The sequence below is a fragment of the Oncorhynchus keta genome, unplaced genomic scaffold (genome assembly GCF_023373465.1).
Source record: "Oncorhynchus keta strain PuntledgeMale-10-30-2019 unplaced genomic scaffold, Oket_V2 Un_contig_3287_pilon_pilon, whole genome shotgun sequence".
In the NCBI taxonomy this organism is placed as follows: Eukaryota; Metazoa; Chordata; class Actinopteri; order Salmoniformes; family Salmonidae; genus Oncorhynchus; species Oncorhynchus keta.
The window spans coordinates 66,712-90,029 of record NW_026287173.1 but is presented as its reverse complement, the minus strand read 5'-3'; the positions used below and the strand labels follow the sequence as shown (position 1 = coordinate 90,029).

General features: G+C 51.1%; 3 long non-coding RNA genes and 1 pseudogene across 4 annotated transcripts in view; 2 read left to right on the top strand and 2 right to left on the bottom strand.

Annotated features, from left to right (window-relative positions):
• The window catches only part of LOC127923816 (low-density lipoprotein receptor-related protein 6-like), a 96,433-nt pseudogene that overhangs the window by 13,007 nt on the left and 60,108 nt on the right, over positions 1–23,318 (top strand). The window contains exons 3-5 of the transcript XR_008115529.1: positions 8,328–8,525; positions 11,601–11,797; positions 17,746–17,877. The product of XR_008115529.1 is annotated as a low-density lipoprotein receptor-related protein 6-like (transcript). The remainder of the gene's footprint in view (positions 1–8,327; positions 8,526–11,600; positions 11,798–17,745; positions 17,878–23,318) is intronic.
• LOC127923822 (uncharacterized) lies at positions 9,155–11,383 on the bottom strand. Its single transcript, XR_008115539.1, has 3 exons — positions 10,906–11,383; positions 9,550–10,449; positions 9,155–9,312 (listed from the first exon to the last, which is right to left on the bottom strand). It is a non-coding gene; the product is annotated as an uncharacterized LOC127923822 (long non-coding RNA).
• Positions 13,320–15,022, bottom strand: LOC127923820 (uncharacterized). Its single transcript, XR_008115535.1, has 3 exons — positions 14,630–15,022; positions 14,027–14,491; positions 13,320–13,989 (listed from the first exon to the last, which is right to left on the bottom strand). It is a non-coding gene; the product is annotated as an uncharacterized LOC127923820 (long non-coding RNA).
• LOC127923817 (uncharacterized) lies at positions 15,053–17,712 on the top strand. The gene is made up of 3 exons (XR_008115530.1): positions 15,053–15,176; positions 15,213–15,457; positions 15,494–17,712. It is a non-coding gene; the product is annotated as an uncharacterized LOC127923817 (long non-coding RNA).

Sequence of the window (23,318 nt, the reverse complement as noted above, 5' to 3'; positions counted from 1 at the left end):
AATGGCCCCTAGTCAACCTATAGCTGAGGGTAATGGCCCCTAGTCACCCTATAGCTGAGGGTAATGGCCCCTAGTCACCCTATAGCTGAGGGTAATGGCCCCTAGTCACCCTATAGCTGAGGGTAATGGCCCCTAGTCACCCTATAGCTGAGGGTAATGGCCCCTAGTCACCCTATAGCTGAGGGTAATGACCCCTAGTCAACCTATAGCTGAGGGTAATGGCCCCTAGTCGTCCGTTAGCTGAGGGTGATGGCCCCTAGTCGTCCGTTAGCTGAGGGTGATGGCCCCTAGTCGTCCGTTAGCTGAGGGTGATGGCCCCTAGTCGTCCGTTAGCTGAGGGTGATGGCCCCTAGTCACCCGTTAGCTGAGGGTGATGGCCCCTAGTCGTCCGTTAGCTGAGGGTGATGGCCCCTAGTCGTCCGTTAGCTGAGGGTGATGGCCCCTAGTCGTCCGTTAGCTGAGGGTGATGGCCCCTAGTCGTCCGTTAGCTGAGGGTGATGGCCCCTAGTCGTCCGTTAGCTGAGGGTGATGGCCCCTAGTCGTCCGTTAGCTGAGGGTGATGGCCCCTAGTCGTCCGTTAGCTGAGGGTGATGGCCCCTAGTCGTCCGTTAGCTGAGGGTGATGGCCCCTAGTCGTCCGTTAGCTGAGGGTGATGGCCCCTAGTCGTCCGTTAGCTGAGGGTGATGGCCCCCAGTCAAATCAAATCAAATGTATTCGTACATTAGCTGATATCTCAAAGTGTTGTACAGAAACCCAGCCTAAAACCCCAAACAGCAAGCAATGCAGGTGTAGAAGCACGGTGGCTAGGAAAAACTCCGTTAGCTAGAAAGGCCCGTTAACCTGAGGGTGAAACCTAGGAACCAGGGTGATGTGGGGTGGCCAGTCTTCCTGGCTGTGCGGGCTGAGGGTGATGGCCCCTAGTGTCCGTTAGCTGAGGTGATGGCCCCTATCTTCCGTTAGCTGAGGGTGATGGCCCCTGGAGAGCTGAGGGTGATGGCCAAGATGTTCAAATGTTCATAAATGACCAGCATGGTCAAATAATAATAAGTCTGAACAGTTGAAACTGGAGCAGCAGGGTGATGGCCAGGTGGACTGGGGACAGGAAGGAGTCATCATGTCAGGTAGTCCTGGGGCATGGTCCCAGGGCTCAGGTCCTCCGAGAGAGAATTAGAGAGGGTACACTTAAATTCACACAGGACACCGAATAGGACAGGAGAAGAACTCCAGATATAACAAACTGATCCTGAGCCCCTAGTCGTCCGTTAGCTGAGGGTGATGGCCATAAATACTGGAGGCTGTTAGCTGAGGGTGATGGCCCCTAGGAGTTAGCTGACTGATGGCCCCAGCTGAGGGTGAGACCGAGGACATCCCCGGACAGGGCCAAACAGGAAGGATATAACCCCACCCACTTTGCCAAAAGCACAGCCCCCACACCACGAGGGGATATCTTCAACCACCAACTTACCATCCCGAGACAAGGCCAAGTATAGCCTACAAGGATCTCCGTTAGCTGGCACAACCCAGCTGAGGGTGGGCGCCAACCCCGACAGGAAGATGGCCCCAGTCAGTCCGTTAGCTGAGGGTGATGGCCCCATCAGTCCGTTAGCTGAGGGTGATGGCCCACCCCTCTCAGGGATGGCCCCTAGGCATGAGGGTGAGGCCCCAGTAAGCCAGTGACTCAGCCCCTGTAATAGGGTTCGAGGCAGAGAATCCCAGTGGAAAGAGGGGAACCGGCCAGGCGAGACAGCAAGGGCGGTTCGTTGCTCCAGAGCCTTTCCGTTCACCTTCCCACTCCTGGGCCAGACTACACGTAATGACCCCCTCCTCCTCCTCCCTCTGCCCCCCCCCCTCTCTTTGCGGCGGCTTTCCTCTCTCCATGGCCTGCCAGAGGGAGGTATTGGAGTCTAAGTTACTATAGAGAGGAACCAGGCTATGTGGGTGGCCAGTCTTCTTCTGGCTGTGCCGGGTGGAGATTATAACAGAACATGGCAAGGCAGCTATTTACACAGAGTAACAGCCAAGCCATGTTGGCATGCAGTGTGTTTGGGGCGGGGGGCCAGTCTCAGCCCCTGGGTGAGGCAGAGAATGTGGAAAGAGGGGAACCGGCCAGGCGAGTGTCGGCTCGGCTCTGGGCCAGACTACACGTAATGTCTTCCCTGTAAAAAATGAGGGGGGTAAGAGACTGAGCTGGATGCCAACAGGCGCTTGTTGTTATAGTGTGTGTTAATGGGTCTTGGTGGGTGTCTGGCTCACATGTGTGCCGCCTGTTTGATCCACTCAGTGGAAGGAGTGTGGCTACAGATTCGGCCTGGCCTCGCTGCCTAGCCCTGGAGCTGCAGATTGACTGGCCTCGCTGCCTAGCCCTGGAGCTGCAGATTGACTGGCCTCGCTGCCTAGCCCTGGAGCTGCAGATTGACTGGCCTCGCTGCCTAGCCCTGGAGCTGCAGATTGACTGGCCTCGCTGCCTGGAGCTACAGATTCAGCCTGGCCTCGCTGCCTGGAGCTACAGATTCGGCCTGGCCTCGCTGCCTAGCCCTGGAGCTGCAGATTGACTGGCCTCGCTGCCTAGCCCTGGAGCTGCAGATTGACTGGCCTTGCTGCCTGGAGCTACAGATTCAGCCTGGCCTCGCTGCCTGGAGCTACAGATTCAGCCTGGCCTCGCTGCCTGGAGCTACAGATTCAGCCTGGCCTCGCTGCCTGGAGCTACAGATTCAGCCTGGCCTCGCTGCCTGGAGCTACAGATTCGGCCTGGCCTCGCTGCCTGGAGCTACAGATTCGGCCTGGCCTCGCTGCCTGGAGCTACAGATTCGGCCTGGCCTCGCTGCCTGGAGCTACAGATTCAGCCTGGCCTCGCTGCCTGGAGCTACAGATTCAGCCTGGCCTCGCTGCCTGGAGCTACAGATTCAGCCTGGCCTCGCTGCCTGGAGCTACAGATTCAGCCTGGCCTCGCAGCCTGGAGCTACAGATTCAGCCTGGCCTCGCTGCCTGGAGCTACAGATTCGGCCTGGCCTCGCTGCCTGGAGCTACAGATTCAGCCTGGCCTCGCTGCCTGGAGCTACAGATTCAGCCTGGCCTCGCTGCCTGGAGCTACAGATTCAGCCTGGCCTCGCTGCCTGGAGCTACAGATTCGGCCTGGCCTCGCTGCGAGGGCCTGCTACGGCTACACACTACGCCTGTATTAACCCCCCAGGACTTTAGAATCAACAGATTTATTCACAACTCACATTTACACACAGTCAGTAACAACTGTTTTGTAGCTAAATAGTCTGGAGTACCTAGACCTGAGCTGTGTTCAATACTCAGACCTGAGCTGTGTTCAATTCTCAGACCTGAGCTGTGTTCAATACTCATACTAACTGTACCTAGACCTGAGCTGTGTTCAATACTCATACTAACTGTACCTAGACCTGAGCTGTGTTCAATACTCATACTAACTGTACCTAGACCTGAGCTGTGTTCAATACTCAGACCTGAGCTGTGTTCAATACTCATACTAACTGTACCTAGACCTGAGCTGTGTTCAATTCTCATACTAACTGTACCTAGACCTGAGCTGTGTTCAATACTCATACTAACTGTACCTAGACCTGAGCTGTGTTCAATACTCATACTAACTGTACCTAGACCTGAGCTGTGTTCAATACTCATACTAACTGTACCTAGACCTGAGCTGTGTTCAATACTCATACTAACTGTACCTAGACCTGAGCTGTGTTCAATACTCATACTAACTGTACCTAGACCTGAGCTGTGTTCAATACTCAGACTAACTGTACCTAGACCTGAGCTGTGTTCAATACTCAGACTAACTGTACCTAGACCTGAGCTGTGTTCAATACTCAGACTAACTGTACCTAGACCTGAGCTGTGTTCAATACTCATACTAACTGTACCTAGACCTGAGCTGTGTTCAATACTCATACTAACTGTACCTAGACCTGAGCTGTGTTCAATACTCATACTAACTGTACCTAGACCTGAGCTGTGTTCAATACTCATACTAACTGTACCTAGACCTGAGCTGTGTTCAATACTCATACTAACTACCTAGACCTGAGCTGTGTTCAATACTCATACTAACTACCTAGACCTGAGCTGTGTTCAATTCTCAGACCTGAGCTGTGTTCAATACTCATACTAACTGTACCTAGACCTGAGCTGTGTTCAATACTCATACTAACTGTACCTAGACCTGAGCTGTGTTCAATACTCATACTAACTGTACCTAGACCTGAGCTGTGTTCACTACTCATACTAACTGTACCTAGACCTGAGCTGTGTTCAATACTCATACTAACTGTACCTAGACCTGAGCTGTGTTCAATACTCAGACTAACTACCTAGACCTGAGCTGTGTTCAATACTCATACTAACTGTACCTAGACCTGAGCTGTGTTCAATACTCATACTAACTACCTAGACCTGAGCTGTGTTCAATACTCAGACCTGAGCTGTGTTCAATACTCAGACCTGAGCTGTGTTCAATACTCAGACCTGAGCTGTGTTCAATACTCAGACCTGAGCTGTGTTCAATACTCAGACCTGAGCTGTGTTCAATAATCAGACCTGAGCTGTGTTCAATACTCATACTAACTACCTAGACCTGAGGTTTGTAGTCGACACATCCTGTCTAGAGGTTTGTAGTCGACACATCCTGTCTAGGGGTTTGTAGTCGACACATCCTGTCTAGGGGTTTGTAGTCGACACATCCTGTCTAGGGGTTTGTAGTCGACACATCCTGTCTAGGGGTTTGTAGTCGACACATCCTGTCTAGGGGTTTGTAGTCGACACATCCTGTCTAGGGGTTTGTAGTCTAGACACATCCTGTCTAGGGGTTTGTAGTCTAGACACATCCTGTCTAGGGGTTTGTAGTCTAGACACATCCTGTCTAGGGGTTTGTAGTCTAAACACATCCTGTCTAGGGGTTTGTAGTCTAAACACATCCTGTCTAGGGGTTTGTAGTCTAAACACATCCTGTCTAGGGGTTTGTAGTCTAAACACATCCTGTCTAGGGGTTTGTAGTCTAAACACATCCTGTCTAGGGGTTTGTAGTCTAAACACATCCTGTCTAGGGGTTTGTAGTCTAAACACATCCTGTCTAGGGGTTTGTAGTCTAGACACATCCTGTCTAGGGGTTTGTAGTCGAGACACATCCTGTCTAGGGGTTTGTAGTCGAGACACATCCTGTCTAGGGGTTTGTAGTCGAGACACATCCTGTCTAGGGGTTTGTAGTCGAGACACATCCTGTCTAGGGGTTTGTAGTCGAGACACATCCTGTCTAGGGGTTTGTAGTCTAGACACATCCTGTCTAGGGGTTTGTAGTCGAGACACATCCTGTCTAGGGGTTTGTAGTCGAGACACATCCTGTCTAGGGGTTTGTAGTCGAGACACATCCTGTCTAGGGGTTTGTAGTCGAGACACATCCTGTCTGGAGGTTTTGCACGTTGAGCATTTCCAAACGGACATTGATGTTTCTGTGACCATGTTTGACTTGGGTCCGTCGTCCTGTGTGGTTGTTGGTGCTCATTGGTTACCTGGCAACAGTAGAATCCGTGTGTAGTCTATGCATAGGCCCCTTGAGACGTGACATGTCTGTGTTTTTAGATGGATGCTTCAGACAACCACTTCAGTACAGTGGTCGGTCTGGATAATTCTAGGCCGACACAGATAGGCGTTATTGGATATAAATCCATGAGAGGACCCGTCTGTCCACGTAAGAGGAGTGAACCTATGGAGACTTCCAGTTGTTCTGGTGGGACCCTGAGTCCTCCCTCTAGAGGAGTTATTCTGCACAGAGAGGTCCTCTGTTCTGCCTGGGGTCCTACTGGGGTTGGTTGAGCAGCCTGGGGTCCTGCTGGGGTTGGTTGAGCAGCCTGGTGGGGTCCTACTGGGGTTGGTTGAGCAGCCTGGTGGGGTCCTACTGGGGTTGGTTGAGCAGCCTGGGGTCCTGCTGGGGTTGGTTGAGCAGCCTGGTGGGGTCCTACTGGGGTTGGTTGAGCAGCCTGGTGGGGTCCTACTGGGGTTGGTTGAGCAGCCTGGTGGGGTCCTGCTGGGGTTGGTTGAGCAGCCTGGTGGGGTCCTACTGGGGTTGGTTGAGCAGCCTGGTGGGGTCCTACTGGGGTTGGTTGAGCAGCCTGGTGGGGTCCTACTGGGGTTGGTTGAGCAGCCTGGTGGGGTCCTACTGGGGTTGGTTGAGCAGCCTGGTGGGGTCCTACTGGGGCTGGTTGAGCAGCCTGGTGGGGTCCTACTGGGGTTGGTTGAGCAGCCTGGTGGGGTCCTGCTGAGGTTGGTTGAGCAGCCTGGTGGCGTCCTGCTGAGGTTGGTTGAGCAGCCTGGTGGGGTCCTACTGGGGTTGGTTGAGCAGCCTGGTGGGGTCCTTGGTTGAGGCCTGGTGGTTGAGCAGCCTGGTGGGGTCCTACTGGGGTTGGTTGAGCAGCCTGGTGGGGTCCTACTGGGGTTGGTTGAGCAGCCTGGTGGGGTCCTACTGGGGTTGGTTGAGCAGCCTGGTGGGGTCCTACTGGGGTTGGTTGAGCAGCCTGGTGGGGTCCTACTGGGGTTGGTTGAGCAGCCTGGTGGGGTCCTACTGGGGTTGGTTGAGCAGCCTGGTGGGGTCCTACTGGGGTTGGTTGAGCAGCCTGGTGGGGTCCTACTGGGGTTGGTTGAGCAGCCTGGTGGGGTTGGTTGAGCAGCCTGGTGGGGTCCTGCTGGGGTTGGTTGAGCAGCCTGGTGGGGTCCTACTGGGGTTGGTTGAGCAGCCTGGTGGGGTCCTACTGGGGTTGGTTGAGCAGCCTGGTGGGGTCCTACTGGGGTTGGTTGAGCAGCCTGGTGGGGGTCCTACTGGGGCTGGTTGAGCAGCCTGGTGGGGTCCTACTGGGGCTGGTTGAGCAGCCTGGTGGGGTCCTACTGGGGCTGGTTGAGCAGCCTGGTGGCGTCCTACTGGGGTTGGTTGAGCAGCCTGGTGGCGTCCTGCTGAGGTTGGTTGAGCAGCCTGGTGGGGTCCTACTGGGGTTGGTTGAGCAGCCTGGTGGGGTCCTACTGGGGTTGGTTGAGCAGCCTGGTGGGGTCCTACTGGGGTTGGTTGAGCAGCCTGGTGGGGTCCTACTGGGGTTGGTTGAGCAGCCTGGTGGGGTCCTACTGGGGTTGGTTGAGCAGCCTGGTGGGGTCCTACTGGGGTTGGTTGAGCAGCCTGGTGGGGTCCTACTGGGGTTGGTTGAGCAGCCTGGTGGGGTCCTACTGGGGTTAGAGTTGGTGGGAACTTTACCAAAATGTTTATAAATCACTACCGACACAGACTGAGTTACGGGTTAGAGTTGGTGGGAACTTTACCAATATGTTTATAAATCACTACCGACACAGACTGAGTTACGGGTTAGAGTTGGTGGTAACTTTACCAATATGTTTATAAATCACTACCGACACAGACTGAGTTACGGGTTAGAGTTGGTGGTAACTTTACCAATATGTTTATAAATCACTACCGACACAGACTGAGTTACGGGTTAGAGTTGGTGGGAACTTTACCAATATGTTTATAAATCACTACCGACACAGACTGAGTTACGGGTTAGAGTTGGTGGGAACTTTACCAATATGTTTATAAATCACTACCGACACAGACTGAGTTACGGGTTAGAGTTGGTGGTAACTTTACCAATATGTTTATAAATCACTACCGACACAGACTGAGTTACGGGTTAGAGTTGGTGGTAACTTTACCAATATGTTTATAAATCACTACCGACACAGACTGAGTTACGGGTTAGAGTTGGTGGGGACTTTACCAATATGTTTATAAATCACTACCGACACAGACTGAGTTACGGGTTAGAGTTGGTGGGAACTTTACCAATATGTTTATAAATCACTACCGACACAGACTGAGTTACGGGTTAGAGTTGGTGGGAACTTTACCAATATGTTTATAAATCACTACCGACACAGACTGAGTTACGGGTTAGAGTTGGTGGTAACTTTACCAATATGTTTATAAATCACTACCGACACAGACTGAGTTACGGGTTAGAGTTGGTGGTAACTTTACCAATATGTTTATAAATCACTACCGACACAGACTGAGTTACGGGTTAGAGTTGGTGGTAACTTTACCAATATGTTTATAAATCACTACCGACACAGACTGAGTTACGGGTTAGAGTTGGTGGTAACTTTACCAATATGTTTATAAATCACTACCGACACAGACTGAGTTACGGGTTAGAGTTGGTGGGAACTTTACCAATATGTTTATAAATCACTACCGACACAGACTGAGTTACGGGTTAGAGTTGGTGGGAACTTTACCAATATGTTCCTCTCTGTGTCTGCAGGTACATGTACTGGACGGACTGGGGCGAGGTTCCTAAGATTGAGCGAGCGGGGATGGACGGTACCAGCAGAGCCATGATCATTGACAAGGAGATCTACTGGCCCAACGGTCTCACGCTGGACTACAGCCAGGAGAAACTGTACTGGGCTGACGCCAAGTTCAACTTCATACATCGCTCCAATCTGGACGGCACTGGGAGGTACAGTAATCAACCAACCAATCAGAAACTCTCATTTTGGTTCCAGTGTAATAAAAGCAGGAAGTAATATTCCAGATGAGTAACCAACCAATCAGAAACTCTCATTTTGGTTCCAGTGTAATAAAAGCAGGAAGTAATATTCCAGATGAGTGACCAGGCTACTTTTACTGCCGTATACCGAGTGTCTACAGAGACAACGGATCCACACCCCTGGGGAACTTTTTTTTTTTTTACATATTTTGTTGTCTTACAGCCTGAATTTAAAATGGATTAAATTGTATATTTGTTAGTCACACATTACCTCATAACGTCAGGTTTTTTTAAACTAAATTTTAATTTAAAAATTAAAAGCTGAAGTGTCTTTGGGTCATTTTTACAAGGCGGTAAAATCTTCTGCTTTCTAAATATATATATATATATATATCATAATAAAAGACTGTCTTTTCAAGCCTTTCATTCCAAGTTTTGTTGACTAGAAAATATATTATATAATATCTGTATCTGTCTTTTCATCACCCAAAACATTTCAATTATTATATCGTGTTTGGAGCTGTCATCACCCAAAACATGACGACCTCTCAATGTATTATATCGGTGTATTGGAGCTATCACCCAAAACATGATCTCAATGTATTATATCGGTGTATTGGAGCTGTCATCACCCAAAACATGACGACCTCTCAATGTATTATATCAGTGTATTGGAGCTGTCATCACCCAAAACATGACGACCTCTCAATGTATTATATCGGTGTATTGGAGCTGTCATCACCCAAAACATGACGACCTCTCAATGTATTATATCGTGTATTGGAGCTGTCATCACCCAAAACGTGACGACATCTCAATGTATTGTATCTGTATCGGTGTATTGGAGCTGTTATCACCCAAAACGTGACGACATCTCAATGTATTGTATCTGTATCGGTGTATTGGAGCTGTCATCACCCAAAACGTGACGACATCTCAATGTATTGTATCTGTATCGGTGTATTGGAGCTGTTATCACCCAAAACGTGACGACATCTCAATGTATTGTATCGGTGTATTGGAGCTGTCATCACCCAAAACGTGACGACATCTCAATGTATTACTGCGTTTATCAGGAAGGTTTGAACCCTTTCTTGGAATATGTTATTGTTTATAATGATTTAAAAAGGTCACATATATACAGTGTTCAGATGAAATCAGATGTTCCTGATTTAGTTCAAGGTTAGGTGCGGCAGCGTAGCCTAGTGGTTAGAGCGTTGGACTAGTAACCGGAAGGTTGCGAGTTCAAACCCCCGAGCTGACAAGGTACAAATCTGGTACAAATCTGTCGTTCTGCCCCTGAACAGGCAGTTAACCCACTGTTCCCAGGCCGTCATTGAAAATAATAATTTGTTCTTAAGTGACTTGCCTAGTTAAATAAAGGTAAAAAAAAAAAAAAAAAAAGTGGCTTAAATCTGCTTGAATCTACGGTGAGACTTGAACATGGCCGTCTAGCAAAGATCAACAACCAACTTGACAGAACTTGAAGAATTAAAAAAAAAAATATATATATATAATATACAAATATTGTACAATCCAGGTGTCCAAAGCTCTTAGAAAATTACCCAGAATGACTCACTGCTGTAATCACTGTCCAAGGGGACTCTTAACATGGGGTGTGACTACTGATGGAATCAAGACATATGTTTATTCAAATCAAAGTGTATTTGTCACGTGTGCTGAATACAACAGGTGTAGTAGACCTCACAGTGAAATGCTGAATACAACAGGTGTAGTAGACCTTACAGTGAAATGCTGAATACAACAGGTGTAGTAGACCTCACAGTGAAATGCTGAATACAACAGGTGTAGTAGACCTCACAGTGAAATGCTGAATACAACAGGTTTAGGTAGACCTTACAGGGAAATGCTGAATACAACAGGTGTAGTAGACCTCACAGTGAAATGCTGAATGCAACAGGTGTAGTAGACCTCACAGTGAAATGCTGAATACAACAGGTGTAGTAGACCTTACAGTGAAATGCTGAATACAACAGCTGTAGTAGACCTTACAGTGAAATGCTGAATACAACAGGTGTAGTAGACCTTACAGTGAAATGCTGAATACAACAGGTGTAGTAGACCTTACAGTGAAATGCTGAATGCAACAGGTGTAGTAGACCTCACAGTGAAATGCTGAATGCAACAGGTGTAGTAGACCTCACGGTGAAATGCTGAATACAACAGGTGTAGTAGACCTTACAGTGAAATGCTGAATACAACAGGTGTAGTAGACCTTACAGTGAAATGCTGAATACAACAGGTGTAGTAGACCTCACAGTGAAATGCTGAATACAACAGGTGTAGTAGACCTTACAGTGAAATGCTGAATACAACAGGTGTAGTAGACCTCACAGTGAAATGCTGAATACAACAGGTGTAGTAGACCTCACAGTGAAATGCTGAATACAACAGGTGTAGTAGACCTCACAGTGAAATGCTGAATACAACAGGTGTAGTAGACCTCACAGTGAAATGCTGAATACAACAGGTGTAGGTAGACCTTACAGTGAAATGCTGAATACAACAGGTGGAGAAGACCTCACAGTGAAATGCTGAATACAACAGGTGTAGTAGACCTCACAGTGAAATGCTGAATACAACAGGTGTAGTAGACCTTACAGTGAAATTCTGAATGCAACAGGTGTAGTAGACCTCACGGTGAAATGCTGAATGCAACAGGTGTAGTAGACCTCACGGTGAAATGCTGAATACAACAGGTGTAGTAGACCTCACAGTGAAATGCTGAATACAACAGGTGTCGTAGACCTTACAGTGAAATGCTGAATACAACAGGTGTAGTAGACCTCACAGTGAAATGCTGAATACAACAGGTGTAGTAGACATTACAGTGAAATGCTGAATGCAACAGGTGTCGTAGACCTCACAGTGAAATGCTGAATACAACAGGTGTAGTAGACCTCACAGTGAAATGTTTACTTCCTGTAGGGGGCGGGCTGTAGGGGGCGGGCTGTAGCTGCTGTGTCTCCAGGGAGGACTACTGTTACCATAGTACTAAACTAGTGTCTGTCTCTGTGTCTCCAGGGAGGTGGTGGTTAAGGGAGATCTCCCTCACCCCTTCGCTCTGACGCTGTACGAGGACACTCTCTTCTGGACCGACTGGAACACCCATTCCATCCACTCGTGTCAGAAAGAGACCGGGGAGGATCGGAAGAAAGTCCACTCGGACATCTTCTCTCCCATGGATATACACGTCTACAGCCAGAAGAGACAGCCGCTACGTAAGGACACACAGCCTAATCACTGGTCCCACTCACTGTGAATGACATGCTCCTATCCAAAATATAGAATGATCAGGGCCCGGTCGCCTGTCTTCCTCCTCTGTGATCGGCTAGCTAGGTCTAGGACAATAGAGCTATGATCGGCTAGCTGGGTCTAGAACAATAGAGCTATGATCTGCTAGCTGGGTCTAGGTCAATAGAGCTATGATCGGCTAGCTGGGTCTAGGTCAATAGAGCTATGATCGGCTAGCTGGGTCTAGGTCAATAGAGCTATGATCGGCTAGCTGGGTCTAGGTCAACAGATGTATGATCGGCTAGCTGGGTCTAGGTCAATAGAGCTATGATCGGCTAGCTGGGTCTAGGTCAACAGATGTATGATCGGCTAGCTGGGTCTAGGACAATAGAGCTATGATCGGCTAGCTGGGTCTAGGACAATAGAGCTATGATCGGCTAGCTGGGTCTAGGACAATAGAGCTATGATCGGCCAGCTGGGTCTAGGACAATAGATCTGTGATCGGCTAGCTAGGTCTCGGACAATAGATCTATGATCGGCTAGCTAAGTCTAGGATATAACAGAAGATTTGTGATGGTCTAGGACAGTAAAGCCCTGTACTCTGAGGTATAATTCAGATAATTTGTCACAGTGCAGAGGGGACCTGCTACACGTCCATGACCCTTTGTCACTACTGCAGAGGTTGGCCGGCTAACTACTGCAGAGGTTGGCCGGCTAACTACTGCAGAGGTTGGCCGGCTAACTACTGCAGAGGTTGGCCGGCTAACTACTGCAGAGGTTGGCCGGCTAACTACTGCAGAGGTTGGCCGGCTAACTACTGCAGAGGTTGGCCGGCTAACTACTGCAGAGGTTGGCCGGCTAACTACTGCAGAGGTTGGCCGGCTAACTACTGCAGAGGTTGGCCGGCTAACTACTGCAGAGGTTGGCCGGCTAACTACTGCAGAGGTTGGCCGGCTAACTACTGCAGAGGTTGGCCGGCTAACTACTGCAGAGGTTGGCCGGCTAACTACTGCAGAGGTTGGCCGGCTAACTACTGCAGGGGTTGGCCGGCTAACTACTGCAGGGGGCTTACTGCAGAGGTTGGCCGGCTAACTACTGCAGGGTTGGCCGGCTAACTACTGCAGGGGTTGGCCGGCTAACTACTGCAGGGGTTGGCCGGCTAACTACTGCAGGGTTGGCCGGCTACTGCAGACTGGCCGGCTAGGGGTTGGCCGGCTAACTACTGCAGAGGTTGGCCGGCTAACTACTGCAGAGGTTGGCCGGCTAACTACTGCAGAGGTTGGCCGGCTAACTACTGCAGAGGTTGGCCGGCTAACTTGGCCGGCAGAGAGGCTGGCCGGCTAACTACGGCAGAGGCTGGCCGGCTAACTACGGCAGAGGCTGGCCGGCTAACTAGAGGTTGGCCGGCTAACTACTGCAGAGGCTGGCCGGCTAACTACGGCAGAGGCTGGCTACGGCAGGCTGGCCGGCTAACTACTGCAGAGGTTGGCCGGCTAACTACTGCAGAGGTTGGCCGGCTAACTACTGCAGAGGTTGGCCGGCTAACTACTGCAGAGGTTGGCCGGCTAACTACTGCAGAGGTTGGCCGGCTAACTACTGCAGAGGTTGGCCGGCTAACTACTGCAGAGGCTGGCCGGCTAACTACGGCAGAGGCTGGCCCGCTAACTACGGCAGAGGCTGGCCGGCTAACTAGCTCTAGTAGTTAGCTACTGCCATCAGTTGTCATGTTATCATATTCTGCCTGTTCCTCCGTGTTTAGAATGCATACTGCCATTTGAATATATCTCAGGAAAAGGGAATCCGGACACACCGTGGACATGGTTAAATGCAGATGCATAACGCATTGGGACTTCATGAGCAGAATACTAAAGCTGCATGAACTGTCAAGTCTAGACAGGTCCCAGGACTCTACTCTACTCTCAGTGACCTTACCGACACATGGACCTCTCAGTGACCTTACCGACACATGGACCTCTCAGTGACCTTACCGACACATGGACCTCTCAGTGACCTTACCGACACATGGACCTCTCAGTGACCTTACCGACACATGGACCTCTCAGTGACCTTACCGACACATGGACCTCTCAGTGACCTTACCGACACATGGACCTCTCAGTGACCTTACCGACACATGGACCTCTCAGTGACCTTACCGACACATGGACCTCTCAGTGACCTTAGTGACCTTACCGACACATGGACCTCTCAGTGACCTTACCGACACATGGACCTCTCAGTGACCTTACCGACACATGGACCTCTCAGTGACCTTACCGACACATGGACCTCTCAGTGACCTTACCGACACATGGACCTCTCAGTGACCTTACCGACACATGGACCTCTCAGTGACCTTACCGACACATGGACCTCTCAGTGACCTTACCGACACATGGACCTCTCAGTGACCTTACCGACACATGGACCTCTCAGTGACCTTACCGACACATGGACCTCTCAGTGACCTTACCGACACATGGACCTCTCAGTGACCTTACCGACACATGGACCTCTCAGTGACCTTACCGACACATGGACCTCTCAGTGACCTTACCGACACATGGACCTCTCAGTGACCTTACCGACACATGGACCTCTCAGTGACCTTACCGACACATGGACCTCTCAGTGACCTTACCGACACATGGACCTCTCAGTGACCTTACCGACACATGGACCTCAGTGACCTTACCGACACATGGACCTCACAGTGACCTTACCGACACATGGACCTCACAGTGACCTTACCGACACATGGACCTCACAGTGACCTTACCGACACATGGACCTCACAGTGACCTTACCGACACATGGACCTCTCAGTGACCTTACCGACACATGGACCTCACAGTGACCTTACCGACACATGGACCTCACAGTGACCTTACCGACACATGGACCTCACAATGATATTATCACTGGCTAACAGATTGTGTGTATATATACAAAAGTATGTGGACACCGATATTTAGTGGCTTCTGCTATTTCAGCCACACGCGTTGCTGACAGGTGTATAAAATCCAGCACGCAGCCATGCAATCTCCATAGACAAACATTGTAGAATGGCCTTACTGAAGAGCTCAGTAGTGACTTTCAACATGTCACTGTGATAGGATGTCACCTTTCCAACAATTATGTTAAGTTTTGTGCCCTGCCACGGTCAACTGAAGAGCCAAGCAAGTAGAAACCATCTGTTCTCAGTTAGAACACTCACTTACCGAGGTCCAAACTGCCTCTGGTAGAACACTCACTACCGAGGTCCAAACTGCCTCTGGAGAACACTCACTACCGAGGTCCAAACTGCCTCTGGAGAACACTCACTACCGAGGTCCAAACTGCCTCTGGAGAACACTCACTACCGAGGTCCAAACTGCCTCAGTCAGAACACTCACTACCGAGGTCCAAACTGCCTCTGGAGAACACTCACTACCGAGGTCCAAACTGCCTCTGGAGAACACTCACTACCGAGGTCCAAACTGCCTCTGGAGAACACTCACTACCGAGGTCCAAACTGCCTCTGGAGAACACTCACTACCGAGGTCCAAACTGCCTCTGGAGAACACTCACTACCGAGGTCCAAACTGCCTCTGGAGAACACTCACTACCGAGGTCCAAACTGCCTCTGGAGAACACTCACTACCGAGGTCCAAACTGCCTCAGTCAGAACACTCACTACCGAGGTCCAAACTGCCTCTGGAGAACACTCACTACCGAGGTCCAAACTGCCTCTGGAAGCAACGCCAGCCTTAGATCACAATGCCAAGCGTCGGCTGGAGTGGTGTAAAGCTCGCCGCCATTGAACTCTGGAGCAGTGGAAACGCATTCGCTGGAGTCATGAATCACGCTTCACCATCTGGCTGTCTGACAGACTACTCTGGGTTTGGCAGATGCCAGGAGGACGCTACCTGCCAGAATGCAGAGTGCCCACTGTAAAGTTTGGTGGAGGAGGAATAATGGTCTGGGGCTGTGTTTCATGGTTTGGGACCCTTAGTTTGAGTGAAGAGCTTAATGCTACAGAATACAATGACATTCTAGACTATTCTGTGCTTCCAACTTTGTGGTAACAGTTTGGGCGAGGCCCTTTCCTGTTTCAGCAAGAAAATGCCCCCTGTGCACAAAGCAAAGTCCATACAGAAATCATTTGGAAGAACTTGACTGGCCTGCATAGAGCCCTGACCTCAACCCCATCGAACACCTTTGGGATGAATTGGAACGCAGCATTGTTCCAACATCTAGTGGAAAGCCTTCCCAGAAGAGTGGAGGCTGTTATAGCAGCAATGTTCCTACATCTAGTGGAAAGCCTTCCCAGAAGAGTGGAGGCTGTTATAGCAGCAAAGGAGGGACCATCTCCATATTAATGCCCATGGTTTTGGAATGAGTTGTTGGCTGAGCAGGTGTCCACATACTTTTGGTCATGTAGTGTCGTCTTCAGAGATAATGTCTGGTCATGTAGTGTCGTCTTCAGAGATAATGTCTGGTCATGTAGTGTCGTCTTCAGAGATAATGTCTGGTCATGTACAGTAGTCTTCAGAGATAATGTCTGGTCATGTAGTGTAGTCTTCAGAGATAATGTCTGGTCATGTAGTGTCGTCTTCAGAGATAATGTCTGGTCATGTAGTGTATTCAATGGGGAACAAGGTGCCATTTGGGACAGCAGGGATAATGGTGTGTGATGTGTCTGTAGTCCCCTGACAGCAGGGATAATGGTGTGTGATGTGTCTGTAGTCCTCTGACAGCAGGGATAATGGTGTGTGATGTGTCTGTAGTCCTCTGACAGCAGGGATAATGGTGTGTGATGTGTCTGTAGTCCTCTGACAGCAGTGATAATGGTGTGTGATGTGTCTGTAGTCCTCTAACAGCAGGGATAATGGTGTGTGATGCGTCTGTAGTCCTCTGACAGCAGGGATAATGGTGTGTGATGTGTCTGTGGTCCTCTGACAGCAGGGATAATGGTGTGTGATGTGTCTGTAGTCCTCTGACAGCAGGGATAATGGTGTGTGATGTGTCTGTAGTCCTCTGACAGCAGTGATAATGGTGTGTGATGTGTCTGTAGTCCTCTGACACCAGTGATAATGGTGTGTGATGTCTGTAGTCCTCTGACACCAGGGATAATGGTGTGTGATGTCTGTAGTCCTCTGACACCAGGGATAATGGTGTGTGATGTCTGTAGTCCTCTGACAGCAGTGATAATGGTGTGTGATGTGTCTGTAGTCCTCTGACAGCAGTGATAATGGTGTGTGATGTATGTAGTCCTCTGACAGCAGGGATAATGGTGTGTGATGTGTCTGTAGTCCTCTGACAGCAGGGATAATGGTGTGTGATGTGTCTGTAGTCCTCTGACAGCAGGGATAATGGTGTGTGATGTGTCTGTAGTCCTCTGACAGCAGGGATAATGGTGTGTGATGTGTCTGTAGTCCTCTGACAGCAGGGATAATGGTGTGTGATGTGTCTGTAGTCCTCTGACACCAGGGATAATGGTGTGTGATGTCTGTAGTCCTCTGACAGCAGGGATAATGGTGTGTGATGTCTGTAGTCCTCTGACAGCAGGGATAATGGTGTGTGATGTGTCTGTAGTCCTCTGACAGCAGGGATAATGGTGTGTGATGTCTGTAGTCCTCTGACAGCAGGGATAATGGTGTGTGATGTGTCTGTAGTCCTCTGACAGCAGGGATAATGGTGTGTGATGTGTCTGTAGTCCTCTAACAGCAGGGATAATGGTGTGTGATGTGTCTGTAGTCCTCTGACAGCAGGGATAATGGTGTGTGATGTGTGTAGTCCTCTGACAGCAGGGATAATGGTGTGTGATGTGTCTGTAGTCCTCTGACAGCAGGGATAATGGTGTGTGATGTGTCTGTAGTCCTCTGACAGCAGGGATAATGGTGTGTGATGTGTCTGTAGTCCTCTGACAGCATGTTGTCTCCTTCCTGAACAGTGTCTTCACCATGTTCGGTGAACAACGGAGGCTGTTCCCAGCTCTGTCTCCTGTCTCCTATTACACCTCACTACCAGTGTGCCTGTCCCACCGGAGTCCAGCTGCTAGAGGACAGCAAGACCTGCAGAGACGGTGAGCCCTACACCACAGCCCCCTCTTCTGAGCCCTACACCACAGCCCCCTCTTCTGAGCCCTACACCACAGCCCCCTCTTCTGAGCCCTACACCACAGCCCCCTCTTCTGAGCCCTACACCACAGCCCCCCCCCTCTTCTGAGCCCTACACCACAGCCCCTCCCCTCTTCTGAGCCCTACACCACAGCCCCCTCTTCTGAGCCCTACACCACAGCCCCCTCTTCTGAGCCCTACACCACAGCCCCCCTTCTGAGCCCTACACCACAGCCCCCTCTTCTGAGCCCTACACCACAGCCCCCTCTTCTGAGCCCTACACCACAGCCCCCTTCTGAGCCCTACACCACAGCCCCCTCTTCTGAGCCCTGCACCACAGCCCCCTCTTCTGAGCCCTACACCACAGCCCCCTTCTGAGCCCTACACCACAGCCCCCTCTTCTGAGCCCTACACCACAGCCCCCCTTCTGAGCCCTACACCACAGCCCCCTCCTGAGCCCTACACCACAGCCCCCCCTTCTGAGCCCTACCCCACAGCCCCTCCCTTCTGAGCCCTACACCCCAGCCCCCCTTCTGAGCCCTACACCACAGCCCCCCCTTCTGAGCCCTACACCACAGCCCCCCCTTCTGAGCCCTACACCACTGATCTTCCTCTCTCCTTTCCCCGACCTTCCTCTCTCCTTTCCCCGACCTTCCTCTCTCCTTTCCCCGACCTTCCTCTCTCCTTTCCCCGACCTTCCTCTCTCCTTTCCCCGACCTTCCTCTCTCCTTTCCCCGACCTTCCTCTCTCCTTTCCCCGACCTTCCTCTCTCCTTTCCCCGACCTTCCTCTCTCCTTTCCCCGACCTTCCTCTGTCCTTTCCCCGACCTTCCTCCTTCTCTCTCTCTCTCTCTCTTGTTTCCCTCCCTTTCTGAGGTGTTGAGCAGCTGGTGGTGGTGCTGGCTGACCTGTGGTCTCCATGGCAACACCTCTACTCCATTCACTGATTCACAGTCCTGGTCATCTGTCTCTCCTCGGCTTTCATTGACATGTTGTGGTTCAGTTCCCCCAGTTAAAAGGGCGAGGGAGGGGGTTGGTGCTGGTTCCTACTGGGTTAACCCTTTCAGCTGTAGGGTTGGTGCTGGTTCCTACTGGGTTAACCCTTTCAGCTGTAGGGTTGGTGCTGGTTCCTACTGGGTTAACCCTTTCAGCTGTAGGGTTGGTGCTGGTTCCTACTGGGTTAACCCTTTCAGCTGTAGGGTTGGTGCTGGTTCCTACTGCCTGGGTTAACCCTTTCAGCTGTGGGGTTGGTGCTGGTTCCTACTGCCTGGGTTAACCCTTTCAGCTGTAGGGTTGGTGCTGGTTCCTACTGGGTTAACCCTTTCAGCTGTAGGGTTGGTGCTGGTTCCTACTGGGTTAACCCTTTCAGCTGTAGGGTTGGTGCTGGTTCCTACTGGGTTAACCCTTTCAGCTGTAGGGTTGGTGCTGGTTCCTACTGCCTGGGTTAACCCTTTCAGCTGTGGGGTTGGTGCTGGTTCCTACTGCCTGGGTTAACCCTTTCAGCTGTAGGGTTGGTGCTGGTTCCTACTGCCTGGGTTAACCCTTTCAGCTGTGGGGTTGGTGCTGGTTCCTACTGGGTTAACCCTTTCAGCTGTAGGGTTGGTGCTGGTTCCTACTGGGTTAACCCTTTCAGCTGTAGGGTTGGTGCTGGTTCCTACTGGGTTAACCCTTTCAGCTGTAGGGTTGGTGCTGGTTCCTACTGGGTTAACCCTTTCAGCTGTAGGGTTGGTGCTGGTTCCTACTGCCTGGGTTAACCCTTTCAGCTGTAGGGTTGGTGCTGGTTCCTACTGGGTTAACCCTTTCAGCTGTAGGGTTGGTGCTGGTTCCTACTGGGTTAACCCTTTCAGCTGTAGGGTTGGTGCTGGTTCCTACTGCCTGGGTTAACCCTTTCAGCTGTGGGTTGGTGCTGGTTCCTACTGCCTGGGTTAACCCTTTCAGCTGTAGGTTGGTGCTGGTTCCTACTGCCTGGGTTAACCCTTTCAGCTGTGGGGTTGGTGCTGGTTCCTACTGCCTGGGTTAACCCTTTCAGCTGTAGGGTTGGTGCTGGTTCCTACTGGGTTAACCCTTTCAGCTGTAGGGTTGGTGCTGGTTCCTACTGCCTGGGTTAACCCTTTCAGCTGTAGGGTTGGTGCTGGTTCCTACTGGATTAACCCTTTCAGCTGTAGGTTTGGTGCTGGTTCCTACTGGGTTAACCCTTTCAGCTGTAGGGTTGGTGCTGGTTCCTACTGGGTTAACCCTTTCAGCTGTAGGGTTGGTGCTGGTTCCTACTGGGTTAACCCTTTCAGCTGTAGGGTTGGTGCTGGTTCCTACTGCCTGGGTTAACCCTTTCAGCTGTAGGGTTGGTGCTGGTTCCTACTGCCTGGGTTAACCTTTTCAGCTGTAGGGTTGGTGCTGGTTCCTACTGCCTGGGTTAACCCTTTCAGCTGTAGGGTTGGTGCTGGTTCCTACTGCCTGGGTTAACCCTTTCAGCTGTGGGGTTGGTGCTGGTTCCTACTGCCTGGGTTAACCCTTTCAGCTGTAGGGTTGGTGCTGGTTCCTACTGCCTGGGTTAACCCTTTCAGCTGTAGGGTTGGTGCTGGTTCCTACTGGGTTAACCCTTTCAGCTGTAGGGTTGGTGCTGGTTCCTACTGCCTGGGTTAACCCTTTCAGCTGTAGGGTTGGTGCTGGTTCCTACTGCCTGGGTTAACCCTTTCAGCTGTAGGGTTGGTGCTGGTTCCTACTGGGTTAACCCTTTCAGCTGTAGGGTTGGTGCTGGTTCCTACTGCCTGGGTTAACCCTTTCAGCTGTAGGGTTGGTGCTGGTTCCTACTGCCTGGGTTAACCCTTTCAGCTGTAGGGTTGGTGCTGGTTCCTACTGCCTGGGTTAACCCTTTCAGCTGTAGGGTTGGTGCTGGTTCCTACTGCCTGGGTTAACCCTTTCAGCTGTAGGATTGGTGCTGGTTCCCGTGTCCCCATTACCCCCTCCTGGGTTAACCCTTTCAGCTGTAGGGTTGGTGCTGGTTCCTACCGGGTTAACCCTTTCAGCTGTAGGGTTGGTGCTGGTTCCTACTGGGTTAACCCTTTCAGCTGTAGGGTTGGTGCTGGTTCCTACTGCCTGGGTTAACCCTTTCAGCTGTAGGGTTGGTGCTGGTTCCTACTGCCTGGGTTAACCCTTTCATCTGTAGGGTTGGTGCTGGTTCCTACCGGGTTAACCCTTTCAGCTGTAGGGTTGGTGCTGGTTCCTACCGGGTTAACCCTTTCAGATGTAGGGTTGGTGCTGGTTCCTACTGGGTTAACCCTTTCAGCTGTAGGGTTGGTGCTGGTTCCTACTGGGTTAACCCTTTCAGCTGTGGGGTTGGTGCTGGTTCCTACTGGGTTAACCCTTTCAGCTGTAGGGTTGGTGCTGGTTCCTACTGGGTTAACCCTTTCAGCTGTAGGGTTGGTGCTGGTTCCTACTGGGTTAACCCTTTCAGCTGTAGGGTTGGTGCTGGTTCCTACTGGGTTAACCCTTTCAGCTGTAGGGTTGGTGCTGGTTCCTACTGGGTTAACCCTTTCAGCTGTAGGGTTGGTGCTGGTTCCTACCGGGTTAACCCTTTCAGCTGTAGGGTTGGTGCTGGTTCCTACTGGGTTAACCCTTTCAGCTGTTGGGTTGGTGCTGGTTCCTACTGGGTTAACCCTTTCAGCTGTAGGGTTGGTGCTGGTTCCTACTGGGTTAACCCTTTCAGCTGTAGGGTTGGTGCTGGTTCCTACTGGGTTAACCCTTTCAGCTGTAGGGTTGGTGCTGGTTCCTACTGGGTTAACCCTTTCAGCTGTGGGGTTGGTGCTGGTTCCTACCGGGTTAACCCTTTCAGCTGTGGGGTTGGTGCTGGTTCCTACCGGGTTAACCCTTTCAGCTGTGGGGTTGGTGCTGGTTCCTACCGGGTTAACCCTTTCAGCTGTGGGGTTGGTGCTGGTTCCTACTGCCTGGGTTAACCCTTTCAGCTGTGGGGTTGGTGCTGGTTCCTACTGGGTTAACCCTTTCAGCTGTAGGGTTGGTGCTGGTTCCTACTGGGTTAACCCTTTCAGCTGTGGGGTTGGTGCTGGTTCCTACTGCCTGGGTTAACCCTTTCAGCTGTAGGGTTGGTGCTGGTTCCTACTGGGTTAACCCTTTCAGCTGTAGGGTTGGTGCTGGTTCCTACCGAGTTAACCCTTTCAGCTGTGGGGTTTGTGCTGGTTCCTACTGCCTGGGTTAACCCTTTCAGCTGTAGGGTTGGTGCTGGTTCCTACTGGGTTAACCCTTTCAGCTGGAGGGTTGGTGCTGGTTCCTACTGGGTTAACCCTTTCAGCTGTGGGGTTGGTGCTGGTTCCTACTGGGTTAACCCTTTCAGCTGTAGGGTTGGTGCTGGTTCCTACTGCCTGGTTTAACCCTTTCAGCTGTAGGGTTGGTGCTGGTTCCTACTGCCTGGGTTAACCCTTTCAGCTGTAGGGTTGGTGCTGGTTCCTACTGCCTGGGTTAACCCTTTCAGCTGTAGGGTTGGTGCTGGTTCCTACTGGGTTAACCCTTTCAGCTGTAGGGTTGGTGCTGGTTCCTACTGGGTTAACCCTTTCAGCTGTAGGGTTGGTGCTGGTTCCTACTGGGTTAACCCTTTCAGCTGTAGGGTTGGTGCTGGTTCCTACTGGGTTAACCCTTTCAGCTGTAGGGTTGGTGCTGGTTCCTACTGGGTTAACCCTTTCAGCTGTAGGGTTGGTGCTGGTTCCTACTGCCTGGGTTAACCCTTTCAGCTGTGGGGTTGGTGCTGGTTCCTACTGCCTGGGTTAACCCTTTCAGCTGTGGGGTTGGTGCTGGTTCCTACTGGGTTAACCCTTTCAGCTGTAGGGTTGGTGCTGGTTCCTACTGCCTGGGTTAACCCTTTCAGCTGTGGGGTTGGTGCTGGTTCCTACTGGGTTAACCCTTTCAGCTGTAGGGTTGGTGCTGGTTCCTACTGGGTTAACCCTTTCAGCTGTAGGGTTGGTGCTGGTTCCTACTGGGTTAACCCTTTCAGCTGTAGGATTGGTGCTGGTTCCTACTGCCTGGGTTAACCCTTTCAGCTGTAGGGTTGGTGCTGGTTCCTACTGGGTTAACCGTTTCAGCTGTAGGGTTGGTGCTGGTTCCTACTGGGTTAACCCTTTCAGCTGTAGGGTTGGTGCTGGTTCCTACTGCCTTTGGTTAACCCTTTCAGCTGTAGGGTTGGTGCTGGTTCCTACTGCCTGGGTTAACCCTTTCAGCTGTGGGGTTGGTGCTGGTTCCTACTGCCTTGGTTAACCCTTTCAGCTGTAGGGTTGGTGCTGGTTCCTACTGCCTTGGTTAACCCTTTCAGCTGTAGGGTTGGTGCTGGTTCCTACTGCCTGGGTTAACCCTTTCAGCTGTAGGGTTGGTGCTGGTTCCTACTGCCTTGGTTAACCCTTTCAGCT